This window comes from Bubalus bubalis, chromosome 7, assembly GCF_019923935.1.
Source record: "Bubalus bubalis isolate 160015118507 breed Murrah chromosome 7, NDDB_SH_1, whole genome shotgun sequence".
NCBI lineage: Eukaryota > Metazoa > Chordata > Mammalia > Artiodactyla > Bovidae > Bubalus > Bubalus bubalis.
This window is the reverse complement of record NC_059163.1, coordinates 49,914,999-49,941,762: the sequence shown is the minus strand read 5'-3', so window position 1 is coordinate 49,941,762 and position 26,764 is coordinate 49,914,999. Positions and strand designations below refer to the sequence as shown.

Sequence of the window (26,764 nt, the reverse complement as noted above, 5' to 3'; positions counted from 1 at the left end):
CTGAAAACCAATATAATATTGTAAAGTAATTAGCCTCCAATTAAAATAAATAAATTTATATTAAAAAATAAATAAAAATCTGAAGAAAAAAAAGATTGAAAACGGCAAGCTTTTAGGTAACAGTTAAATCAAGACATTCACCTACTATTTAACTATTTAACTGAGGCTTCTACACGGTTAACCGTGAAACCCTCTCTGACCTCCATCCTGTATCAGTTCCCCTTTCCAAGGATATAAAAAGAAAATCATTTGTCACCCAAGTATTGAGGAAAGCACTAGGGAACACCATAAGAGCTCATTATTAGATGAAAGAGCACAAAAGGAAGTCAGTTAAATTACCCCAATAATCATCATTTTTTAAAAAGATATATTCACATGTGGTAGATGGAATCCTGGAAAATAACTGGGCTACATGTGTCAAGATATTAAAATGTCCATATCCTCTAGCTCAATAAAGGGGAATTTACCAAAAAGAAATAATATAAAATCAGGTAAAAAAAAAATTGCAGAAAAGTGCTTAACTGCATATAGCTAAGAACACAGGCCCCAGAGTGAGCTTGCCAGGATTAACTTATGAGCTATACAACATGAAGCAAGTCTCTCAACCTCTGTTTCCCCTCTTATTTTTAAAAGGATAATAAAACTACCTATTTCAAGAGGGTTTCATGACGATTGAATGAATATATGTTAGATGCTCAGTGTACAATAAGCCCTCTGTGATCATGTGTTACTTAAACCTGCTAAGCATCAACTATGTGTCAGGCACCATCAGAGGCAGTTGAGACACATCAATGAACAAAAGAGAAGAATCCTGCCCTTCTTATGGCTTACATGCTAAAAAGAGGAGACAATAAACAATAGAAATAAGCAAATTATGAGGCATAAAATGATGAGAGAAGCTATGAGAGGAAAAAAAGGGGAAAAGTAAAGAATCACAGAACAACAAGTGCCAGAGGTAGCAGGGGTTACAATTTTTAAATAGTCAGAATACATCTCACACAAAAAAACTGAAGACTCAACCAGGTAGCTATCAGGAGTAAGCATGTTCAGTCATGGGAAGATCGGTCACAAAGGCCCTAAGATGGGAACATGCCTGGTACATCAGACCAAGAACACGGATGATTAGAGCAGACGACTAAGGAAGAGAGTCACAGGAAAACAGGATCAGAGAGGTCATGAGGAACCAACTCAGGCAGGAGATCCGAGATAATGGGGGACCGTCTCAGGTAGGGCCTGGAGGCAACTTGCTCTGGGCAGCCACTGCAGGGCTTGCAGAAGAGGAACATGACTGTCATACATTTGAAACGATCACTCTGGCTACTGTGCTGAGAACAGACGACAGGGGAGAAGCACTGACGCAGGAGAACTCTCAGTATGGGACTATTTGTGACTGAAGTGTTAGCAAAACCCTTGTCTTTGAGCATGAGAAATTGCTCTTGAATTCAGTTCATATTCTAGCTCTGTTCCCCCGGAAACCATACAGGCAGAATGCCAGCTGTGTTACTAGGCAACGTTACTTACGGTAAAAATGACCATCGGTAAATTGTTTGGGATTGAGACAAACAATAAATACCTGGTGAGTGGCTGTAATGCTGGTTTCTCTTAGTTCAGTGGCTCCTATAATTAGGCACGTACCTTGTAGGGATCCTGGAAGCTATGCTCATGAGTTGTTATATAAGATAATGTCTCTTGTGGAACACGGGGCTCCTAAGTAAAGTTAGTTACATACCATGTGAGTCTCATTACTCATACCTAAGCTTCACTTGGAAGAGAGGAGAGGCACAAAGAACAGAGCTGGCTGTTCTCTTTGTGGACTGCAACAGGGACTCCTACCAGGGACTACATGATTCTTCTCTGCTGGGAAGCTGTGCTTCCTGTCCCATATCCTCTTAAGCAAACCTGAAGTCCAATGTGGCCTATGGCAACCCATACATCTGTCTAGCTGAACCCTAAGAAAATGTCAGTACTCTGTTGTGATAACCCAGGTGAGAAGTGACAGTGACTTGGACCAGGATGGCAGTGGTGTCAACAGGAACAAGTAGTAAGACTGCAAATACAATCTCAAGGGGGAGTTTACAGGATCAACTAATGAACAGGATGCAGGCTGTGCATATTCTACGTGCGTACAATAAAGTTATGGATAAGGGCAAGATTTTTTGGCCTGAGCAACTAGAAAGATGGAGTGAAAAACTGAGGGAGAGAACTGGAAATCAGGAGTTCAATTTTTGACAAGTTAATTTTGAGTTGGGGTCATTCATCATCACGCTTTCTTCTCAATGACTCAAAATGGCCACATGTATCATGAGCTCACGTGACCACATCCAAAAGAAGGGGTGTGCCTTCATAAACCGAAGGAAACCAGACTCGTGAAGGACTTCTTTTATTTGTCACCATGCTTAAACCAATCACTGGCAAGGAGAATGATACTAACAATATTGACTGAGCAACATTTACCAACTGCCTCCCTTGGGTTGGGGAGGAATCCATGAAGCTTGTGAACAACAAATACCTGAACAAAACTGGTCTTAAGAAAGAGAACAACTAGTAAGTGCTGCTGCTGCTGCTAAGTCGCGTCAGTCGTGTCTGACTCTGTGCGACCCCATAGATGGCAGCCCACCAGGCTCTACCGTCCCTGGGATTTTCCAGGCAAGAACAGTGGAGTGGGTTGTCATTTCCTTCTCCAATGCATGAAAAGTGAAAAGTGAAAGGGAAGTCGCTCAGTCATGTCCAAATCTTTGCGACCCCATGGACGGCAGCCTACCAGGTCCCTCCGTCCATGGGATTTTCCAGACAAGAGTACTGGAGTGGGTTGCCATTGCCTTCTCCGACTAGTAAGTGCAGTGTTTGTCAAAGCTATTGTCAAGGGCTTTAAATGGACCATCCACACTGATGTTAACATCACTCAGAATAAAAGAAGATCAGAAATTAAATATAGGTATAAAATGAATGAATAGAAGAAATGACCTATTCTCAATTTCATGAAAAAGACATCTAGACAAATTCTGTGAAATTTCATAACCAAAAAAAATTATTCTAAATGATTTGAGGAAAAAAACAAAAATAAGAATTTGACCTAAAATCAAATTCTCAGTTGTAGAAGACAGAGCAATGTCTTGAAAACTCCCAGAAGTAAGTAATTTTGACCTAGACTTTTACACCCAAAAGATCAGGCAAGTAAGAATGCAGAATAAATACATTTTCAGACATGTAAGAACATTACTTGAGGGTGTTCTTCAGCAAACAAGAATGAAAACCAATAAAGTGGATGTGAGAACACAAGAAACAGTGGAAATGATCCAAGAGTGAAATGAAAAAGAAATCCCAGAATGGCAGCTATGCAGCAGGACTAGACAATAATTCATCCTATTAAAACAGAAAATTAGTGAGCTCCATGAAAGGAAGAAACGGATGGATTCTGCTCAAAAGACAGAATAACTAAAAAGCTGGCTTAATGACAGGAATGCATGTGTTTCTTTTCTCAACAGAAAAAAAAAAAAAAAAAGATATGCAACCAAAAACTCCAACAGAATGCTGTCTATCTACAGCTTTTCCTCCCTTACTCCTTGCTAAAGGAAACTAACTTTTTTCTTTTTTTTTTTCTTCCTTAAGGTTTCAGGTGAGAAACAGAGAATTAGAGAAAGCAGGCAGTCCCTCCCCCAGATCTGTGGGATAAATCACTACAGGTTTCAACTAGCCCTGGAAATTGCATTCTCCTTTGTCAGCAATTGGGTTGAGCAACTGAGGTGAAAGAGCAACTCAGTTTAAGGCAATGAGACTTACAGGAAAGTCATCTGGGGAGCTTCCTTCAAGGAAACCTTGAAAGACTTTCCTCCAAGGTAAAAAGAGATCTGATGGGTGGGAGGGAAGATTTTGCCATAAAAAGCACTATTGGGCAACTGGTAAATTTGAACATGTTCCATATATTAGATAATAGTACTGGTTTGTGGTAGATATGGAAATCTACCACTCACATCCACAACTCACTACCGGGCGTGGGGAGTGTGGTTAAGCTGTAGGCTTCATCAGTTTGCTTCAGCCTTCAAGAGAGGGTCTCACTATTCTCTGGAGGGCTCCCCACCCATAAGTGAGAAAGGCAAGTACAAGTATACTTGTACCAGTTTAAGTACAAGCCAAGCACCTTCTGCCTGGCATAAAACTCTCCTGATGGACAGTCTTAACTCCAGATCAGCTTCTTGGACTGGCAGTCAGGGTGCCATCACAATCTGACAGCTCCACCTGCCCGATCCTGCTTCCTTCTACTTTGGTACAATCCCAATTCTGGCTCAGCATCTGCTTCCCAGAGATCTCAACCTCTGACAACTACATTTCCTTAATCACTGTTCCATGATCACACCTTTTCTTAGGTGATATGTGATGAAGTATTTAAGAGTAAAGAATCACAACCTCTGCAACTTTCTCTCAAAAAGATTCACCAAAATAGATGGATCTAGATATATACAGACAAATAAAGTGGGGGAAAAGCAAGTATAGCAAAATGTTTATAACTGATAGACCTAGGTGAAAGACAATTCGTATTACTATTTTCATAATTTGATGTTCCAAAATTTTCAAAAATATATTTTAAAGGGGAGAAGATTCAAAAGAAGCACCCATCCTATATTCCCTTCCTCCTGGGCTTTTTAATAAGTGAAAAAAAAAGAGGCCTGGGAGCTACAACAGCCACTGGGAATAAGAGAAAGGTCAGAACCATCAGATATGTCACCTGTGGGTAGATATTCTGTAAAACGCTGCCAAAAATAACCAAGATGACACACCAGGAAAAATAAAAAAGCTATTTAAGGAAGTAATGGTTCAAGTGTGAAAACATACACATATGACATGATTTTGAACAACTGATAAATTACAGGAGATTACTGATAGATTCCATTTGTCTTTTTTTTTTTACTAGGAATATCATCTTTTAGTTGGCATGGGATCATGATACACATGTAGAGAAAGAAATGTAACCATAAACTCACTACTCCATTCTGCAATTAATATTTGCATAATGATTAAAAGATATATCACCAACATAAACACAAAGGACCAAAGATTTAATTATGGTTACAGAATGGAATGTAAAATGTTTACAACCTTTCAGGATAAAAGACAGAGCTGAAGGAAGTTGGGAGATGGAATAGGAAAGGGCAAAAGGAAAAGTGGTGGAAACATAGGATTTCAATTTTGATTCCCATTCCCATAAGACTAGAAACTGCTAAACATATTCCACTTGACTCATTTTTTAAAGTTTTTAAGTGAGATAATTCACATACTATAAAATTCATTAATGTATTCATCATTTTTCATTAGGACATTTATCTTTTTATTGTTAAGTTGTAAATGTTCTTTATATATCCTAGATGCAAATATTTTCTCCCATTTTGTGGGCTGTCTTTTCATTTTCTTGATGGTATCCTTTGAGCCATAGATGTTTTTAATTTTGATGAAGTGAAATTTCCCTTTTGTTGCTTGTGGTTGTGTCATACCTAAGAAGGCTTTGCCTCACCCAAGGTCACTACGATTTATCCCTATTTTATTCTAAGAGTGTTTTAAGTTTAGCTGTTACATTTAGATCTATGATCCATTTTTATTTAATTTCTGTCTATAGTGTGAGGAAGGGATTCAAATCCATTTTGCATGGGTATCTCCAATGCCTCAATACAGCTGAATAAGCTCTTCTTTTCCTATTGTATTGTCTTGGATCATAAGGCTTATTTCTGGACTCTCAATACTATCCATATGTACTGACACTTTTTAAAATTAAGCTAAAATCCACATAATATAAAATTAACCATTTTAAGGGACCTTCCTGGTGCCTCAGACGGTAAAGAATCTGCCTGCAATACTGGAGACCTGGGTTCGATCCCTGGGTTGGGAAGATCCCCTGGAGAATTCCCTGGTGTTCTACTGGTAATAGCTCTGGGTTGTCATGATAGAGAATGAGGTTTGATCCCTGGGTGGGGAATTAATGACCAAGAAAGAAAAAAGGAAGTCAGAGTACTGATTATTCGGTTTCCTTTGTGGCTCAGACAGTAAAGAATCTGCCTGCAGTGCAGGAGACCTGGGTTCAATCCCTGAGTTGGGAAGAGCCCCTGGAGAAGGAAGTGGCAACCCAGTCCGTTATTCTTTCCTGGGAATTCCCATGGACAGAGGAATCTGGCCAGCTCAGTCTATGGGGTCGCAAAGAATCAGACGCAACTGAGCAACTGACACTTTCACAATCACTTTAAAGTGTACAAGTCAATGGCATTTACTATATTCACAGTGTTTTTCAATCAACACCTCCTCTTATCTAGTTCCAAAACATTTTCCAAGCAGTCATTCCCCATTCCCCACGCCCCTGGCAACCACTATGTCTAAGGATTTACCTGCCCCAGATATTTGATATTAACTGACTTATACAATGTCATCATCTGTGTCCAGCTTCATTCTCCAATCATGTTTGAGTTCCTGCACTTTGAAACATTTATCAGTACTTCATTTTTATGGCTGAATAATATTCCAACATATGTATATGTCACATTTTGGTTATCAGCTCTTCAGTTGATTTAGGTTGATTTAGGTTGTTTCCACCTTTTAGATAAACTGCTTTGTAAGTACTGCTGTAAACATTCATGTCATCAATTCTTTTGGGTATATACACAAAAATGGAACATCTGGGTCATATCACAATTTTTGGTTTAACTGTTTGAGGTCAAACTGTTTTCCACTATCCTAAACTCATACCAACAATGTACAAGTGTCTCAATTTCTTCACGTCCTCATCAAAACTTGTTATTTTCTGTTTTCTGAGTCATTTTCAAATGTCACATCCAGAACTCAACACAATACTCCAGGTATAGTCTCAACAGTACAGAATAAAGTAAGACTAACACCTTTCCTCTTTTGAACCACCTCCCCCAGTAGTCCAGATGATGCTCCTATGAAGTCGCTCTTATAGTCACATTACATTTTATATCCACACTGAGTTTATTACAGTAGCTAAAATACCTAAGTTGTTTGTACTCAGCCACATCTCCCTCACCCCTATAATTATGCAGCTATTTTCTGAACTCATATACAGGATTTTACATCAACACCCATTAAGCTTTCTTCTTAACTTTGACCTACCACTTCAGTCAGAAATATTTTCCCAAAAGTTCACCCTAAAAAGTTCATTTCATCCAAAAATTTGATAAACATGGTATAAACATTTTCATTCACATCATTACAAAAATATGGACAGTGACTTTCAGCATGTCAACTAGAAATTTTTCTCCAGCTGTCATCAATTCATTATTAATTTTTAGAGCTGCTACTTAACCAATCACACTTCCACCTAATTGTAAGGCCATTCAGCTCACAGCCTGTTAACAGAGAGACATCTTATAAAATGCTTTGGCTAAAATCCAGTTATAGTGGACTCAGTCTCTTGACCCACAGTCTAATAAGCCTATCTAGAAAGTAAGATTAGTCTAATATAACTGTCTTTAGTGAGCCCATGTAACACCATCTTCAAAAATGTAATCATGGTCAGTGTTTTTAGTATTTATAACACAATGAACTCAGATGAGATCATACTAGGTTTCCAATCATATTTTGAAATTTAAAAAATAAAATACAATGGAAAAGCAGTATGTATCACTTAAGGCAGTATGGATCACTCGAAACAACACAGGGAATAAAAATGTTTTGTGTCATACTCCACATCATCAAGACAAATATGTTGTCAATTTACTGTACTTTATAAGTTTTTTAAATTCTACAAGAGTTTCTTCTCAACCATAAAAAGTTCAATAGGAAAAAAAATACTTCTCCCATGCGTTCACAAAATTAATAAAATAATTAAACAGGTCATTTTATAAGTGTTGTGTTTCTAATAACAGATTATCTTATTGAAACCAATTTTCCCAGGTCCTTTAAGAGCATACTCCTAGCTCGAAAACCTCTTTTACAAAGCCTTCCGAGATTATTCCAGTCTAAAATAGCTGCTACTTTGCCGTTTCACGATACCCACTATTCCCACCACTTACTTTGTCACTCAGTCATCTGATGCTTGGTAGTTATTGCTGTTAACAGTTTGATAATTATTATCTACAATAGGGTTCTGCAGCATTCTTTTCTAACTTCATAACAACCAACATAAAAAAGGTAAGCACTCCGATTCTTTTATTAATTTATATCACATATATTATAAACCTATAAAGAATTAAAATAAAATTATTGGATAAACCTGAAGACATCTTAGGATCCTTTGGTTCTTCCCCTTCTGAAAGGGGCAAACGAGGTACAGAGAAAGAGATGTTGAGGTAGACAAGGATAAAATTCAGCAGGTTGTGTTTACTTAACTTCTAAAATGTATCAGGTAAGCACTGTATCAGTTTCCTATTGTTGCAGTCACAAATTACCAAAAATTTAGTGGTAACAAATACATGTCCTACAGTTTCAGAAGTCAGAAGTCCAAAACAGGTCTCACGGGGCTAAAACCAAAGTGTCAACAGAGCTGTGTTCCTGTCCAGAAGCTCTAAGCAAAGTCCACTTTCTTGCCTTTCCTGGTTTATGGAAGCTGCCCAGTTCCCTTGGCTCACAGCCCTCTTCCGTCTCCAAAGCCAACAATGCCTGGGTTTCTTCCTTCTCATGATGCCATCTCTCTGGTTCTGACTCCACTGACTCCTGCTTCTTTTAAAGTCCTGTGATTACATTAGGTCCACCTGTTTCTAAAACCCTCACAACTCCATTTATGCATGCCGGAGATGGATATAAAAGGAAATGTACAAAAAGTAAGGCTTTTCTTGACCCCTACATCAACCAGATAGCATCACTGACTCAATAGATATCAATCTGAGCAAACTCTGGGAGACACAGGAGGGCAGAAGAGCCTGGCCCATGGGGTTGCAAAGAGTGGGACACGACTGAGCAACTGAACAACAACACATCAACTAAAATTACAAAATTATCTCTCCATTCCTTACTCTATACTAGAGATCTCTGTGCATGATTTTGTTTAAAAAGAGGGTTTTTAAACCTCTACAAACCATGCTACATTCCATTTAGGTTTCAGCATATGAGAATAGGTCATAAGAAACAAGGCTAAAACTATGTAAAAAGGTGACATATTGGATGTGAAAATCGAACAAGTTATGTGTCACTGAATCATCTCGTACCTATTTTAAATGGATTACAGAGTTTAAGGTCATAGATTCTTTCCCAATTAGTACAATTTTAGGCTCTAGGGTTGAACATGTAAATTATTTTTATGACTATTTCAACCATTCAGATAAATTCCCCCAAAGTGTAATATATTGAACTACATATTATCAACAGTTTAATATGTCTTGACACATATAACACATTATTTTTCAGGAAACCATCAGCCATATGGGAACATATCCTATTTAAAAAAAAAAAAAAAAAAAGGTTACTGGGGTGATATAACTGACTTCCAGGTATCCCTGTTCATCTAATAATGAACTCTTAAGGATGCTCCTTGGGCCTTCCCTGAACACCTGGGTAAAAATAGTTTTCTTTTCATGTACTGAAAAAAGGCTACAGATACATGATGGGGATTAGGGAAGTGATATGTGATTGACAGCAGAAACCTTGGTGTTAAATGACTGGCAAATATCTTGATTGAACTTATGCCTCTACAGCAGCCATTTTTAATCTCTCCTGGGTCATGCCCTCTGTTTTGAGAATCTGAAGAACCTATGGATTTCTCACTAGAAAAATGCACATGAGCACATATTCAAAACATTTCATATAACTTACTTTATTGCATTTTAAACTTACTGACATTACAGACCATATAAAATCAGTCTTTGGAAAGAGATCTGAAGGTCTCAATTTTTGGTTTTATGCCAAAATTTGTTACACCCAGAAATAAAATTCAAAGTATGTAGTAAAACAAACCAAACTTCATAATTATTTCAACAAACAGATACCAAAATAGTGATGGCTGCTGGAGGTACTGCCTCTGACACCAAAGCGCAGTTCTAGGAGAAAACCCACCTCTTTGGCAGAATTCTCCAGGGAGAGCTGGGTGTAAGAGAGAAAGTTTAGGTCCAGATAGTAAAGAGAATACTGACTGAATTTAATGAATGTTTCCCAAAACAGTAACACTTTATACTTGTACATATTTATAAAGAAGAGAAGGCGGAAGGCGTGGTTTCAAAACTTGAGAAATAAGATAAATGTAAATATTTGGGGAAAAAAAAAATCACACCAGACCTACTATTTTCCTGCTACTTAGTCATCCAAAATGTATTAAGTTCAAAGTGGAGTAAATACAACCCTCAGAGAGATTCTCAAGCCAATTAGATAAAAAGAAAATACTAGAAGATATAATGAGCCACCTTCCCAGATGGCTCAGTGAGTAAAGAATCCGCCTGCAGTGCAGGAGATACAGGTTCAATTCCTGGGTCAGGAAGATCCCCTGGAGAAGGGCATGGCAACCCACTCCAATATTCTTTCCTGGAGAATCCCATGGACAGAGGAGCCTGGCAGGCTACGGTCCATGGGGTCACAAAGAGTCACACAGGACTGAAGCGATTTAGCATGCATGCAGAAGATACATTACATGTGTGATCTTAAATTTGAAATTTAATAATATTCAGTGTGTGAGATTGACAACAGTACCCTCTCCTGGTCCTGTGTCACACTGCTTAGGGCCTTTACTATGCTGGATATGACAGATCTGCCTCACTCGACCTCCCACCTGCCTATGGGCAAGTAGAAAGGGAGTTTCTTAGTTGTCTGGGAGGCAAGCACAGTTGTAGAAATATGAGATTGCTTCACAGCATCATTCCAGCATCCATCCCCCAGCTTCTTGGGTAATGAGAAGCAGGACAGCAGGAGTACCACCAGCAGAGGTATTGGGTCTTACCTCCTAACCCTGGGTTGCAGCTCGGGGTCTGTCCAGCAGTTTCCAGAGTGTCCGGAGGCAAATATTAATACAGCTATGGAAGAGGTGGCTCCAGGTATGGATTCCAGCACAGCCCCCGGCATGGCCTCTGAGCCGCCCTGGTGAGTTACCTCTGGACTAATCCCCTAAAACCTGCTGTTAGGTACTTTAACAATTCTGCAAGCACCTAATACATTGTATGAAATCTCTTCAGCTTAAAATATCCAGAAAGGCTGCTGTTTGTGACGTTGAGACACACATTTGTTGTTCAGTTGCTCAGTCATGTCTGACTCTTTGCAACCCCACGGACTGCAGCACGCCAGGCTTCCCTGTCCTTCACCATCTCCAAGAGGTTGCTCAAACTCATGTCCATCAAGTCAGTGATACCATACAACCATCTCGTCTTCTGTCATCCCCTTCTCCTCCAGCCTTCTATCTTTCCTAGCATCAGGGTCTTTTCCATTAAGTCAGTTCTTCACATCAGGTGGTCAAAGTATTGGAGCTTCAGCTTCAGCATTAGTCCTTCCAATGAATAATCAGGGTTGATTTCTTTCAAGTTTGACTGGTTTGATCTCCTTGCAGTCCAAGGGACTCTCAAGAGTCTTCTCCAACACTACAGTTGGAAAGCATCACTTCTTCAGTGCTCAGCCTTCTTTATGGTCCAACTCTCACATCCATATATGACAAATGGTAAAACCACAGCTTTGACTATATGGACCTTTGTCAGCAAAGTAACGTCTCTGCTTTTTAATATGCTGTCTACATTTATCATGGGAGAAGGCAATGGCACCCCACTCCAGTATTCTTGCCGGAAAATCCCATGGACGGAGGAGCCTGGTAGGCTGCAGTCCATGGGGTCGCTAAGAGTCGGACATGACTAAGCGACTTCACTTTTACTTTTCACTTTCCTGCACTGGAGAAGGAAATGGCAACCCACTCCAGTGTTCTTGCCTGGAGAATCCCAGGGATGGAGGAGCCTGGTGAGCTGCCGTCTGGGGGGTCACACAGAGTCAGACACGACTGAAGTGACTTAGCAGCAGCAGATTTATCATACCTTTTCTTCCAAGAAGTAAGCATCTTTTAATTTCATGGCTGCAGTCACCATCCACAGTTAATTTTGGAACCCAAGAAAATAGTCTGTCACTGTTTCCGTTGTTTCCCCATCTATTTGCCATGAAGTGATGAGACCAGATGCCATGATCTTCATTTTTTGAATGCTGAGTTTTAAGTCAGCTTTTTCACTCTCCTCTTTCACCTTCATCAAGAGGCTCTTTAGTTCTTCTTCACTTTCTGCCATAAGAGTGGTGTCAGCTGTATATCTGAGGTTATTGATATTTCTCCCAGCAATCTTGATTCCAGCTTGTGCTTCATCCAGCCCAGCATGTCACATGATGTACTCTGCATAGAAGTTAAATAAGCAGGGTGACAATTACAGCCTTGGAGTACTCCTCTCCCAATCTGGAACCAGTTCATCGTTCCATGTCCAGTTCTAACTGTTGCTTCTTGACCTGCATACAGGTTTCTCAGGACACTGGTAAGGTGGCCTGGTATTCCCATCTCTTTAAGAATTTCCCATAGTTTGCTGTGATCGACACAGTCAAAGTCTTTAGCACAGTCAATGAAACAGAAGTAGATGTTTTTCTAGAATCCCTGCAGTAGACAGACATCCCCTGGGGAGAGGCAGCAGTTTCACACCCTGGAGGGGTTGTCTAGGATGGCCTCACCTGTTTACTCTCATCAGATCACAGTGAGCTGCAGAGTGCATGGGCCCAAGCAAGAATACCTGCAGATCTCAGTAGAATTATGCTATCATTCACAGATGAATTTTTAAATTTTTTGTAAAGAAAGACAGATTAAACATAGTATTAATATAGCAAAATACAAATAAGCAATAAGAAAATAGGAGAGCTGACAACTGTCTGTTACCAATATCAGTATTTTATGAAAAAAAAAGAAACTATAAGGTAAAAATGTGATTATCTTGTAAAATGTAGACTATAAAACTTTTAGAAGAAAACACAGGGGGAAAAAGTCTTTGAGACTTAGGACTAAGTGAAGAGTTCACATACGACACCAAAAGTACAATCATAGAAGAGAAAACAATGATTAAATGCACTACATGAAAATTTAAAACTTTCTTGCCTCTTTAAAAAAAAAATCCTTGTTAAGAGGATGATGAGACAATCTGTGGATGGGAAGAAAATCTGTGCCAATCACATATCTAGCAAAAGACTTACATTTTGAACATATAAAGAACTCTAAAAACTCAACAGTGAAAAACAAACCACCTAATTTGCTCATTCGGGAAACAATTTACCCACGAGGGAAAGGCAAACCAAAACTACGAGGTATCACTACACAACTATTAGAATGAGCAAACATTTAAAAACAGTGAAAATAACCAAATTCTGGCAAACATATAGAGAAACTGGATCTTTTGTACACTGCTATTGGGAGTATACAGCCACTCTGGAAAACAGTCTGGCTCTTTCTTGTAAAAATAAATACACACTTACAATGCAACCAAGCAATTATACTCTTGGGCACGTACACCAGAGAAATGAAAACTTAGGTTCACACAGAAAACCTGTATACAAATGTGCACAGTAGCTCTATTCGTCACAGCCAGAAGCTAGGAGTAACTCATGCTCTTCAACAGGTGAAGAGTTAAACTGTGTAATTGTGACACACCCACACACTGGCCCTGCTCAGTCCTAAAAAGAAATGAAATACGGATACACAGGACAGCTTGGATGGTTCTCTAGGGCACTGGGCTGGGTGAAAAAAAAGTTCATCTCAAAAAGTTACATATAGTACAATTCCATTTTAACACTCTCAAAATGACACAATTACAGGGATGGAGAACAAATTACCCGCTGCCAATAAATAGGGATGCAGAGGGTTGGGAAAGAGGAGACCTTGAGTTACATGATGGAGTTTCTGGGCAGTGATGGAACAGTACTGTACCTTGATTGAGGTAGTGGTTAAATCTAGACATGAAATGTTATCAAAGTACACAGAACTATACACACATACTCATGAGTGAGTGCACTGAAAACCATGAAATCTGAATGCGACTACTCAACAGTATTGTACTACTGTCAGTTTTCTGGTTTAATGTTGTTATAAATATGTTGTGTTATATAAGATATTACAACCGAGGGGCACTGAATGAAGGTTACACAGGAGTCCTTGTATTATTTTTGCAACTTGATGTGAATTTATAATTACTTCAAAATAAATTTTTTTAAGTGATGACATTCAAGCATCCTTATTTTGAAAATTACTAATATTTTAGATAGAATCAAAAATATGGAAATAATATATTTTAAATTGCTCTAAAATTTTTTCATTTTTATCTCACTGTTTTTGGTAATGTCTTACTATGTACATAATATTACAGTATATAGTTTACAACAGACATACACATACTGGGAATGCAGACACAAATTTTTACACTGCTGGAGTAACACATAAAAGTTTCACAGACTTCTGTTACAGAAGTTATAATAATCTAAGACTGTCTATTACATTTTTTTTACTTGGGCAAGCATATGTTAGAACAGGAAAAACATGGGTTTGAGAATCAAAAAGAACTCAATTTGTAACCATATAAACAAGTCACAATCTCATCTTCTTCTGTGAAATATAGAAGTTGTATTAGATCATTCCCAAGGACAGTCCAGCTCTAAAAACACTATGACTCCGTGAGTTCTACAACAGGAAAAAGTGAAACAACCATAAAGAAATGTATGACTAAAACTCTAACCAGTATTTCTTGAAACTATTACTATGGATTCAATATCGCCAGGAATATTAAATAAATACATAGTCTAAGTCATCATGGACACAAACACAGAAAAGTGCATCTACAAAGATAATTTTAGCTCAAAGAAAGCAGATTACCAAAAAATCCTGTTGAAATATAGATATATAACAGGTACATGTGACTATTTTACATGCAATCTCAGAGTTCTTTAAAGCCTCTAATTCCTGCCCATGGAATTATATTAGGTTCTGAATTGCAGCAAATAATACACCAATGCATACAGGTGTCCTAGTGCACAAGTTTGCAGGTTGGTGTCTCACAAGAAGTAGACTATCAAGACATCCAGAAAAGAATTACTTTCCATCCACTTAATTATTCTCCGTCTACTTGAATTAGACTTAATAAGATGGAATTTTAAGACATTCATCATTCAGGGGAAGTTAAACATCTACAAGGTGATTATACCACCCTGTTACACCACCTTCTGCTATGCTGAAATACCACCTACCTGAAACAGAGGCCAAAACCAGGAAAGAAGCCAACAGTCTTCTAAGCAGTAAAAACACAACAAGGTCCTACCACTAAAGCTCCATGCACAGGACGTTCTTTGGTTTCTCACCGAGAACCTTCTAGCATTTTTATCCACCATTCAACAAGTAGCTATGGTTTATATTTTCCTATTGCATGGAAAATACCAAATTTCAGTTAACTACTGCAGGTGGGTGTAATGAGAGCAAACAAAAAGATACAGTTAACAGTAAAATAATAAGCAAATCTACCCCTCAAACCAGACATGATTTAGGAAGGAATGGCTCCACCAATGAACAAAATATGGTGGTCTGTATATTGCTGACTGAGGAGATTAATGACTGGAGATTCTACAAATACATCATTAAGAGTTCAATGACACCCAAGACACATGAATGGAACCACCAAAGTAGTATTTTTTTTTAAGCAGTATTATAGACGGCATTATCCATCTTAACTTTTTCCAATGGAGAAGAAAATTGAAAATCACATTTAAATTATCTTTCCAGCATTCTTTAGTACTGAACTAAATTACATCACATCTAATGTTACCATGTGGAGAAGGCAATGGCACCCCACTCCAGTACTCTTGTCTGGAAAATTCCACGGATGGAGGAGCCCGGTAGGCTGCAGTCCATGGGGTCATGAAGAGTCGGACACAACTGAGAGACTTCACTTTCACTTTTCACTTTCCTGCACTGGAGAAGGAAATGGCAACCCACTCCAGTGTTCTTGCCTGGAGAATCTCAGGGATGGGGGAGCCTGGTGGGCTGGCGTCTATGGGGTCGCACAGAATCGGACTCGACTAAAGTGACTTAGCAGCAATGTTACCATGAAATAGAGACACACTGAAACAACAAGGACAAAACACAACAAGGAATCCTGAGAAGTTGAAACATTATGCTGAAATCCATGCAGGCAACAAGGCATACCTGTGAATGTTTTACCACCTAAAAAACAAAGCTGCATTGCAGTAAATGAACACACTAGTATCCTGTCTTCGATTCCCAGATGTTCTTTAAAAAAAAAAAACCACCACCACCACTTCAACCACTCTGAAGTATGGTTGTTCTAAAATACAACGTATCTCACAACTGCTGTCATCCAACAGCAAGATTTACTTAGTAAAAACTTTATGTTGACATTTCCTAGAAAGATCAAGAACACAGTGGCATCCAAGTGTCTTGCTGCTGCTGCTGCTGCTGCTGCTAAGTCGCTTCATTAGTGTCCGACTCTGTGCGACCCCACAGACGGCAGCCCACCAGGCTCCCCCGTCCCTGGGATTCTCCAGGCAGGAACACTGGAGTGGGTTGCCATTTCCACCTCCAATCTGTGAAAGTGAAGTCGCTCAGTCGTGTCTGACTCTTCGAGACCCCATGGACTGCAGCCTACCAGGCTTACGTTTGATCAAAAATGGTCATTCAAAATACTCTTAAAAAAAAAAATGACCAGAAGTCTGTAAAAGTACAATCAAAGGAGAATGACAGAAAATTTTCAAAAATAAATTACATCCTTTTACTTTAAAAGATAGTACATATAAAGTACTTATCACATTACTTATTAAGTACTCAATAAATGTGGCTACTATTATTATTAACAAGCTGGAAAACAAGGACTGGGAGCTGATGAAAACATCTGTGATCATAGTGATCAGGCAACCAATAAACACTTACTAAGTGCCTACAAGATCTCTAGCAGGGCAATACAAGTTCATCACAAGCAACTTACACAGCAAGTTTATTTATCTCTGATCAAATAAATGACAAGTTGCACAATACCTTCTAAGCCAGTAAGGTAAACATCATACTACATTCTGCAATGACTAGAACTTAACCAAGTACTTTCAACTTCTTTCAAAGCACTGTCCTTTATTTAAGTCCAGTATGCAGAACTCAAGAAATGAATTATTCACTTGTCGAGAGTCACCAAATGATTAAATGAATGTTTTTAAAAAGCATCACCAAAATGAGTGTTTTTTTTTTTCCTTTCAAAATGAATCTTGTGATTTTTATAGGGGGAGACAAATGCTCTCCAGGTTTAGGTAGAATAAGGATTTAGATAAATTTCCTCTTAAGGAAAATCTTTCTAAACTTGGAGCATCATGAGAGCACCCTCTCTACTCCTAGGATTTATGAACGCTACAGGGAAAGATTTATATAAGAATACACATCAATTAAAATGTTATCTTTCATTTATATTAAATATCAGAACAGCCAATGTATAGAGATGGAATGGAGATTAGCCATTGCCTAGGGATGAGGAGGAGAAGGCAATGGCACCCCACTCCAGTACTCTTGCCTGGGAAATCCCATGGACAGAGGAGCCTGGTAGGCTGCAGTCCATGGGGTCACGAAGAGTCGGACATGACTGAGCGACTTCACTTTCACTTTTCTCTTTCTTGCATTGGAGAAGGAAATGGCAACCCACTCCAGTGTTCTTGCCTGGAGAATCCCAGGGACGGGGGAGCCTGGTAGGCTGCCGTCTATGGGGTCGCACAGAGTCAGACACGACTGACGCGACTTAGCAGCAGCAGCAGGGCTGAGGAAGGAGGTCAGGAAGGTGATGGGGTGATGAAAGAGTTCTAAAACTGGTTGTGATAGAAGTGCATAACTCCAGAACACACTAAAACCACTAACTTGTACAATCTAAATAGGTGAATTGTACAGTATGTAAATTATATCTCAAGCTGTTATTTTAAATTTTTAACTCTTTTCAAAACTCAACAAATCATACTTGCTGCATTACAAAGTCCATGGGATGTATCTTCCATCTACCTCTCTCTTACCTAGCTGACTCCAATCACTGACAGTCCTACAAGGCCACTTCCTTAACCAATTCTTTCTCCACAAATCTCCACAAAGATCAAGCAATAGAACAGGTTTACAAGGGAAGAAGGCAGTCCATTTTGTAAAAGCAAGAAATACTTCACACAGTATTTTAATACAAGTGATTTTTCAAAACAATCATTTTCATGCCATACAAAACAAAAATACTGATAAAGATACCTATTTATTGTAGCATTATGAGTTTTAACTAAGATCATCACATCTGGTCCCATTACCTCATGACAAATAGATGGGAAAACAGTGGAAACAGTGTCAGACTTTATTTTGGGGGGGCTCCAAAATCACTGCAGATGATGACTGCAGCCATGAAATTAAAAGACGCTTACTCCTTAGAAGGAAAGTTATGACCAACCTAGACAGCACATTAAAAAGCAGAGACATTATTTTGCCAACAAAAGTCCATCTAGTCAAAGCTATAGTTTTTCCAGTGGTCATGTATGGATGTGAGACTTGGACTATAGAGAAAGCTGAGCGCCAGAGAATTGATGCTTTTGAATTGTGGTGCTGGAGAAGACTCTTGAGAGTCTCTTGGACTTCAAGGAGATCCAACCAGTCCATTCTAAAGGAAATCAGTCCTGAATATTCATTGGAAGGACCAATGCTGAAGCTGAAACTCCAATGCTTTGGCCACCTGATGCGAAGAACTGACTCATCTGAAAAGATCCTGATGCTGTGAAAGATTGAGGGCAGGAGGAGAAGGGGACGAGAGGATGAGATGTCTGGATGGCATAACGGACTCAATGGACCTGAGTTTGAGTAAACTCCGGGAGCTGGCGATGGACAGGGAGGCCTGGCGTGCTGCAGTCAGTCCATGGGGTCGCAAAGAGTGGGACACGACTGAGTGACTGAACTGAACTAACTGATGAGTTTTAAAGGATGTGTTACTACTCTATCACCAAACTAGGAATCACCTACTAGGATAGAGATGTAGTGTCATTTTGAGGTCTATGAAATGTATGATCCCTGGAGGGTATAAGAAAAGATACATCAACATTTGCATAATTTCACAAATATTCTGCCTCATGGCAATAACAGTGTTTGAAATTAAAAAAAAAAATTTTAGAACTCATATATTTACTTTAACAGGCTCCATGAATCCCAACCCACCTCCTACGGAATACCAGGTCTGTCTGCTAGGATACTTTTAAAGAAACTATACAAAATAATAAACAAGGGTGAATCACACACCTAAGAGTGCACTTTGTGCACGCTATTTTTCATCCACATGTACCACTCTGTCTATTTAAGGATCCTACTCAGAGGAACTCGTGGTGAAGACAAATTTCATCATCCTATCCTCAGTGCCTACGTGGTGCACAAATTAGGTGCAGTTCTCAATAAAAACTTGCTGAATAAAAAGAGATTTCTTGCCTGATTAGCCCTACTGGCTGCTTGCAGCTGGGCTTTCTATTTAGGAACTTTTGGAAAACCTTTTTCCTTTCTGGGCTGGCTTAAAGAAGCACCCAGAGCAACAGAATCTTACCACCTTCTTCATCAGCCTAAGATGTAGCTCCCTTTTTACAATGAGCAACATTAAGGGTAGAGTAAGACCTCTGCATGTGAACTGATCAGGAACAAATACCTTCCTGCAGTCCTCCTGGGGCTACTACGAGATGTGCCAGTTGGCAGCCTCAGAGCAATTTTTAAGGCTCTCTAGAGATGAGAAGAATCAAGAAATGAGAAGAGATTACGCTTACGGTATGTATTCCAAAAACATTTAGGGTAAAGACACTTAAAATGTTCAGGGAGACAGATTTTAACCATTTTTGAAATGATTGTGATTCTTACAGTCTATAATCATAGACTTTGTTTTGAACACAAAAAAAGAAAACCTGTTCTTAAGAACAGGTAAAAATAAACATAACTACCGAGCCTGAAGAAATTAATAATAATCATTTCATTATATAAAATAAAAAATAAATAAGTGTATAAAATTGATTACCCTTCTCCATTCCAGTAAATGTAACTTACTAATTAAAACTTTCAAGTAAGATAGCTTAAGGCATTCCTATCTGAAAGTAATAAAAAAAAGAAAGGGAAAAAACTGGAATTAAAAGTCAAACCATGATCAGTAGCTATAATGTGATAAAGGCAATTTTATGGGGGATATTTAGTTTCTAAATTACACATTTTTTTCATAACAATATTTTACAATGAACATGTGAAACTGGTGATAAGGAAAAACCTGGTTTTTCCTTTAAACACACATATACACTTTCCCCAAATAAAACAATATGAACTTTTTTTTTATGGTTTTACAGAAGCTTTGGGGCTAATAAAAACTGCTCAAGCACTTTAGAAAATAGTAAAAGGGGCTTATTTAACTTATATGCAGAGTATATCATGAGAAACGCTGGGCTGGAGGAAGCACAAGCTGGAATCAAGACTGCTGGGAGAAAAATCAATAACCTCAGATATGCAGATGACATCACCCTTATGGCAGAAAGTGAAGAGGAACTAAAGAGCCTCTTGATGAAAGTGAAAGAGGAGAGTGAAAAAGTTGGCTTAAAGCTCAACATTCAGAAAATGAAGATCATGGTATCTGGTCCCAGCACTTCATGGGAAATAGATGGGGAAACAGTGGAAACAGTGTCAGACTATTTTTCTGGGCTCCAAAATCACTGCGGATGGTGACTGCAGCCATGAAATTAAAAGATGCTTACTCCTTGGAAGGAAAATTATGACCACCCTGCTACTGCTAAGTCACGTCAGTCATGTCCGACTCTGTGTGACCCCAGAGACGGTACCCAACAGGCTCCTCTGTTCCTGGGATTCTCCAGGCAAGAATACTAGAGTGGGTTGCCATTTCCTTCTCCAATGCATGAAAGTGAAGTCGCTCAGTCATGTCCGACTCTTAGCAACCCCATGGACTGCAGCCTACCATGCTCCTCCATCCATGAGATTCTCCAGGCAAGAGTACTGGAGTGGGTTGCCATTGCCTTCTCCGATGACCAACCTAGACAGCATATTAAAAAGCAGAAACATTACTTTGCCAACAGAGGTCTGTCTGGTCAAGGCTATGGTTTTTCCAGGGGTCATGTATGGATGTGAGAGTTGGACTGTGAAGAAAGCTGAGCACCGAAGAATTGATGCTTTTGAACTGTGGTGTTGGAGAAGACTCTTGAGAATCCCTTGGACTGCAAGGAGATCCAACTAGTCCATTCTAAAGGAGATCAGTCCTGGGTGTTCATTGGAAGGACTGATGCTAAAGCTGAAACTCTGGTACTTTGGCCACCTCATGCGAAGCGTTGACTCATTGGAAAAGACCCTGATGCTGGAAGGGATTGGGGGAAGGAGGAGAAGGGGACGACAGAGGATGAGATGGCTGGATAGCATCGCGGATTTGATGGACATGAGTTTGAGTAAACTCCTGGAGTTGGTGATGGACATGGAGGCCTGGCGTGCTGCGATTCATGGGGGTCACAAAGAGTCGGACACGACTGAGCGACTGAACTGAACTGAAAAGGGGCTAGGATGGGAGTGGAGAGGGCAAGTTCCAACTTCTGTTAATGCTTTTTAACCAAAGTTCAAAATCTAATGAAGAAATATACATATAAGTCAAAGCATGGCCTGAGCTGAAAAGGACTTTACAGAATCAAGAGAAAAGAGCCATCACTTGGGATTAGAACAGGAGAGCTTGCAGATAAGGTAACATGAGCTGGGTTAGAGGGATGATCCCACTGATGAGGTAACAGTAACTGAAATTCAGAGTATATGCTCTGCCCCACAACCAATATTTTACATACGGAAAATAGTCAAGTAGTGAACATACACCCCAAACATACTTTATTTTTTATTTTTTAAAAATATAAGATTTGCTACATAAAACAATGAAAACTTTCCCACATCACCTAAGTTTCTAACAATTTCACTATTCCTTTACCATTTTGGCATGAATCCTGTGTCACTGTTACTATGCACCTGTTACTGCAATGAGATACACATTATCTTTTCCCTACGGATGATAATTTTGCATCTTCCCCATTAATCTCCGTAACTTTCAAAGTAATGACTGTCATCCATTTCTACTTTATGTTTCCACAATACTCCTCAAATAAATGGGTACTCAACAGACGTTGACAGATGAAACCTTGTTCTAGTAATTGGGACAACAAACAATCACCATCATGAAAGATGTCTGTGGATCAAACACTATTAACAATTAAGTCATATTTTTGTACACAGAACAAAAAGCAACTAGATTAATATACCTTCCCCTAGACACTAAACCAACTGCTGGTGTTTGGTGTAACTTGTTCAGAAAGGTGTTTTAAAAAATAAATAAGCCTCTCAAACAGCCTTTAGAGAACATTATCTTTTTCTCTCACAAAGTCCTAAGTCAACAAATCCATTTACTGGGCACTAGAAATGTATTAGGTGACAGAGTGTATCTGCACAGAAATAGAGGACAGTCCTAGTTCCCAGGGATCTCAAGGGACACTTCACAATTCAAGAAATGCCTTGGCAATGTGTATATTTAAGACAATGTGTTTAAAACAATGTTAAAAGCACACAGGAAAAATATGTTCTCCAGGAAACACAGCCTAGATATTTCAAAGATAATTCTGAGTGTTTTCTTTATATGTAATCTTTTAGAAGTTCCGGAATTCTCTCCTTTATTGTTTAAATAAGCTGGTAAGTGAACAAAAACAGAATTTTGGAATCTTGCTTTAATCTTCTACTATTATGAGATGGAAAGGAAGATTATGCTAGCCAGCTTGCCTGACATACTTATCAAAGGAAAGGAGAAAAAAGGGGACCATTATGTGTACAATCCCAGATACTATCAAGATTATTAGGAAAGATCACGTGTTTGTATGTCTACACTTGCAAAATTCTATAGGAAGAGTAAAGCATCTCTCAAACATTATTCTCTGAAATTGACTTTTAGTTTCCCAGGTATAGTTTCTCTGTTGTTATTGCTGAGCCTGTGAATTTATGTTATAATGCTTCACATCACTCATAAAGTTACTAAACAGTTAATGAATACTTTGGAAAGTTGTTATATTGCTTAAATACACACACACACACACACACACACACACACACACACACCAACCACTGGGCCAGAAGTTCCAATAAATTCACTTTTCTAAAAAAGTAGTTTTACAAAATAACAGAATGGAAGAAACGGAGAAGGCAATGGCACCCCACTCCAGTACTCTTGCCTGGAAAATCCCATGGACAGAGGAGCCTGGTAGGCTGCAGTCCATGGGGTCGCTTAGAGTTGGACATGACTGAGCGACTTCCCTTTCACTTTTCACTTTCTTGCATTGGAGAAGGAAATGGCAACCCACTCCAGTGTTCTTGCCTGGAGAATCCCAGGGACGGGGGAGCCTGGTAGGCTGCCGTCTATGGGGTCGCACAGAGTCGGACACAACTGAAGCGATTTAGCAGCAGCAGCCAAAAACAGACTACATAATAACACACCCACCGCAACTTTGTTTATAGGCTTGTAACTTGCACATGCAAGTACTCTACAAAGTATTGCACAAGAAGAAACTGTCAAAAATGAATGCTCATGAAAATATTCCTTTTCTAAATAAGGTTTCTAACAAGGATGTACTGTTTCTAAATGTAACTTCTTTAGCATGTTTTGACAGGTATGTGTATTAGTCGCTCAGTCATGTCCGATTCTTGGCGACCCCATGGACTGGAGCCCATCAGGCTCCTCTATCTGTGGAATTCTCCAGGCAAGAATACTGGAGTGGGTTGCCATTCCTTTCTCCAGGGATTGACAGGTATAGAATAGCACTAATGCTTAAGATGGAGGGGAAAAAATTTCTTGTTTATCAATAGTACAAGCTGCTGTTACTAACTATAATGTCTATGGGTTCGGTAGCAGAAACTAACTTTACGGAAGGTATCTGCTGGACAGAATAGTTAAACTAACTTTATTTCTATCGAAATTCTATTTTTTCCGCCTAATCCTATAGACCCTAGCAATCTGAAGTTTTTTGTTTTGCAACGTTTCTTTTTCCTTCCAAAAGAATCTCCGCCAGTCAGTCGAGGCAACACTTTCCACAGTTCAAAGGTGAAGGCAAATTCTCACTACAAAGAGCTCTTGCTCCTCATCAGCACCCCTCCTTTTTTTTTTTTTTTTCCAAATTATCTTGACCTAAAAGGGAACGACAGAAGATGAGATGGCTGGATGGCATCACCGACTCGATGGACGTGAGTCTGAGTGAACTCCGGGAGTTGGTGATGGACAGGGAGGCCTGGCGTGCTGCAGTTCATGGGGTCGCAAAGAGTCGGACACGACTGAGCGACTGAACTGAACTGAACTGAAGAGAGGTTAATGCTCCCTTACAGTGCAAATCCACAAAAGAAACGATTTTAGGTGCCAGGAATGAAACTAGGATAGGAGGAAAAGTCCAACAGCGATCAAGAACCATTTCGTACTAGAAGTGAGCCTTTCCAAAACGCAGGAAACGATGTTTTGCCCAAAGAACCTGCCGCCCGGAAGCCATAACTTCCATCAATAGGCAAAGAAAAGTTACAAAGAAGAGCTCAGCACCCAGGCAGCCTGCGCGGGTGCGGAGACGGGAGAGCTGCAAAGACGCTCCCTGGCCCCGACGGGCGGCGGCTGCGGGGTCGGTGGGGGCAGACTCCGGCTCAGGCAGGCACGGAGTCTAGGGGTGCGCCGCCGGCCCGGAGCAGCGCGGGCACGGCGCCCGCATCCGCACCCCTCCCCACGACCGCGAGCAGTGGGCGGAGAGACCAGAGCAGAGGAAAAGCAGGACAATGCTGGGCCCGGCTGGCGACTCTGCACTCTCCGTGGTCCCCAGCGCCCTTTCTCGCCCGGGGTCGCCAAGCTGCCGCGCTAAGTTTGCTTCCCAGCCCTGCCTTCAGGGCCAGGGCTGCAGAGCGGTGGCCTCCGACCTCCCTCCACCGCGCCGCCTTCCTCCCCGCGGGGCGGCTCCCGCGAGTCCGCGAGGACGCGGCGCGCGCGAGCAGAATTGGGCGCGCGAGGGGAAGGGGGCGCGCAAGGAAGCAGCGCGCGCACCGGGAGCCGGGCGCGCGGGGGAGCTAAGCGCTCGGCGCTCCCCGAGGACCAGCTGCCGCTCCGCCGAGTTTTCGGTTGAGACGGGGGCTGCGGTGCGGCTTAGTGTCCGTTACGGGTCTTGGCCCGGGCGGCGCAGATTGCCAGCCATCCTGGCCCGCCTCCCCTCTCGGCCCCCATCAGAAAGCGGGCGAGGGCCGGCGATCTCGTCTGCCGCCGGGGCTGCGGCCGCCAGCCGGCGGGCATCCCGGCGCCCGCCTCTGGAGCTGGAAGAGAAAGTGAAATGAAGCGCCTTTACCCAGGCAACACCTACCCGTCCCCAGTCCAAGTGCAGCTGCCTCGCTCCTCAGGCGCCGCCGGTCCCCGCCCTCGGGCCCCAGACTTCGTTCTCTTGACAATGGCGCGTCCCCTTTAAGGAATAATCCGATCGGAACCGATCTGTGGTTAAACCTCCCTCCGACTCCAGATTTTAACCGGATTTCTCTCTCTCTCCCCAAGAGCCCGACGGGCGCCCGGCGGTGCTGCGAGCTCTTCCCACCTCTTCCCCGCCCCGCCTACCCCCTGGTCTTCCTGATTGGCGAGAAACACTACAACAGGAACAGTAGTTCTCACACGCCACTGGCCAGTGTAGCCGCCGCTCAGAGTTACCCCCGCCTTCACCCCGCCCCTTTTCCTGGGTTGGTCCTACCTCTAATCATTCTCTGTCTTCTACTCTGTCGTTGCTTTGGAGAACTGGCAGTCAAGGCTTACCCTCCCGCCTCCGGAAAGCGAACTTTATTTTTATTGGTAAAAAGACATCTTCCTGTGCACCTGATTGGACAAGGAAGGAGTTAGTCTGCACACCCCTTACCCATTATTGCTCTCTCTACACGGGTTTGAGAAACACGACCGCAAAGTCCTCCTCCCTACTTTGCCTAGTTCGAAGCGCCTTTCCCTTTAAATGTTGGTAGGGGTCGTAGACAAACTCATAGTCTGTGTTGGGGAAAGACGGAAAGGGAGAGGAGAAAATTTCAAAATCTCCTGATGACTAAGATATCGGGGAACTGGAGCTGGGATCCAGCGGAATCTCATCCTTCGGTCTACTGAATGGAGTGGTTAGAATGAGCAAGAATACCTGCAATTCTAGTACTCACTCTTGAGATGTAATCAACAAGTTTTCACTCACTATCCACTCTACTCCTACTGTCGATCCCACTGGCATTTTGCTACCCCAAAGAGCTTTAATAAAGATACCTGCAAACCTAGGGGTGCCCTTGTTTGTTCCACAATCGTTCGTTTAAATCGCTATTTAAAGCTCCGTTTAATTCATATCCTCTGTTATCTCGGGTTTGTCACGAGATCTAAGTTACTCTTCTGAAAAGATTGAATAGATGCCCACCCAGCGTACCATCCTCCAAAGTTGAAGTCCTTACCTCTTGCTAGAACTGCGTAAGGGGAGCCTGGGTTGAGCCCAATTGGGCACCAGAAGGTTATTCCTTGAGAGAATTGGGGGAGTCTGGCACCGGAAGCGTAACCCTGCAGCAAAACCTCACGCATGGAAAAAGCAGGAATTCTTCGGCAGCCTGGTAAGGTCTGTTGTTAGGAGCTCCCCAGTTTACCATGGGAACTGTAAGAACCGGAAGGGTTGTACCTACTAAGATTCGGTACTCAAGTGCTTTGGTACCTATCTATGAATGTTAGGGAGAAATAGTTAAATGTCTGCCTCCCTTTGCCAATGAACTTAGAGAGACTTTGGACCT

At 40.8% G+C, this 26,764-nt stretch overlaps 1 protein-coding gene across 3 annotated transcripts in view; it reads right to left on the bottom strand.

The window, feature by feature from the left end:
- Positions 1–25,576, bottom strand: part of FRYL (FRY like transcription coactivator) — a 264,481-nt gene extending 238,905 nt beyond the window's left edge. For all 3 annotated transcript variants that reach the window (XM_044945882.2, XM_025290069.3, XM_025290064.3), the window contains exon 1: positions 25,339–25,576. The gene's annotated coding sequence lies outside the window, so the exon portion shown is untranslated. The remainder of the gene's footprint in view (positions 1–25,338) is intronic.
- Between the last annotated feature and the right edge of the window lie 1,188 nt (positions 25,577–26,764).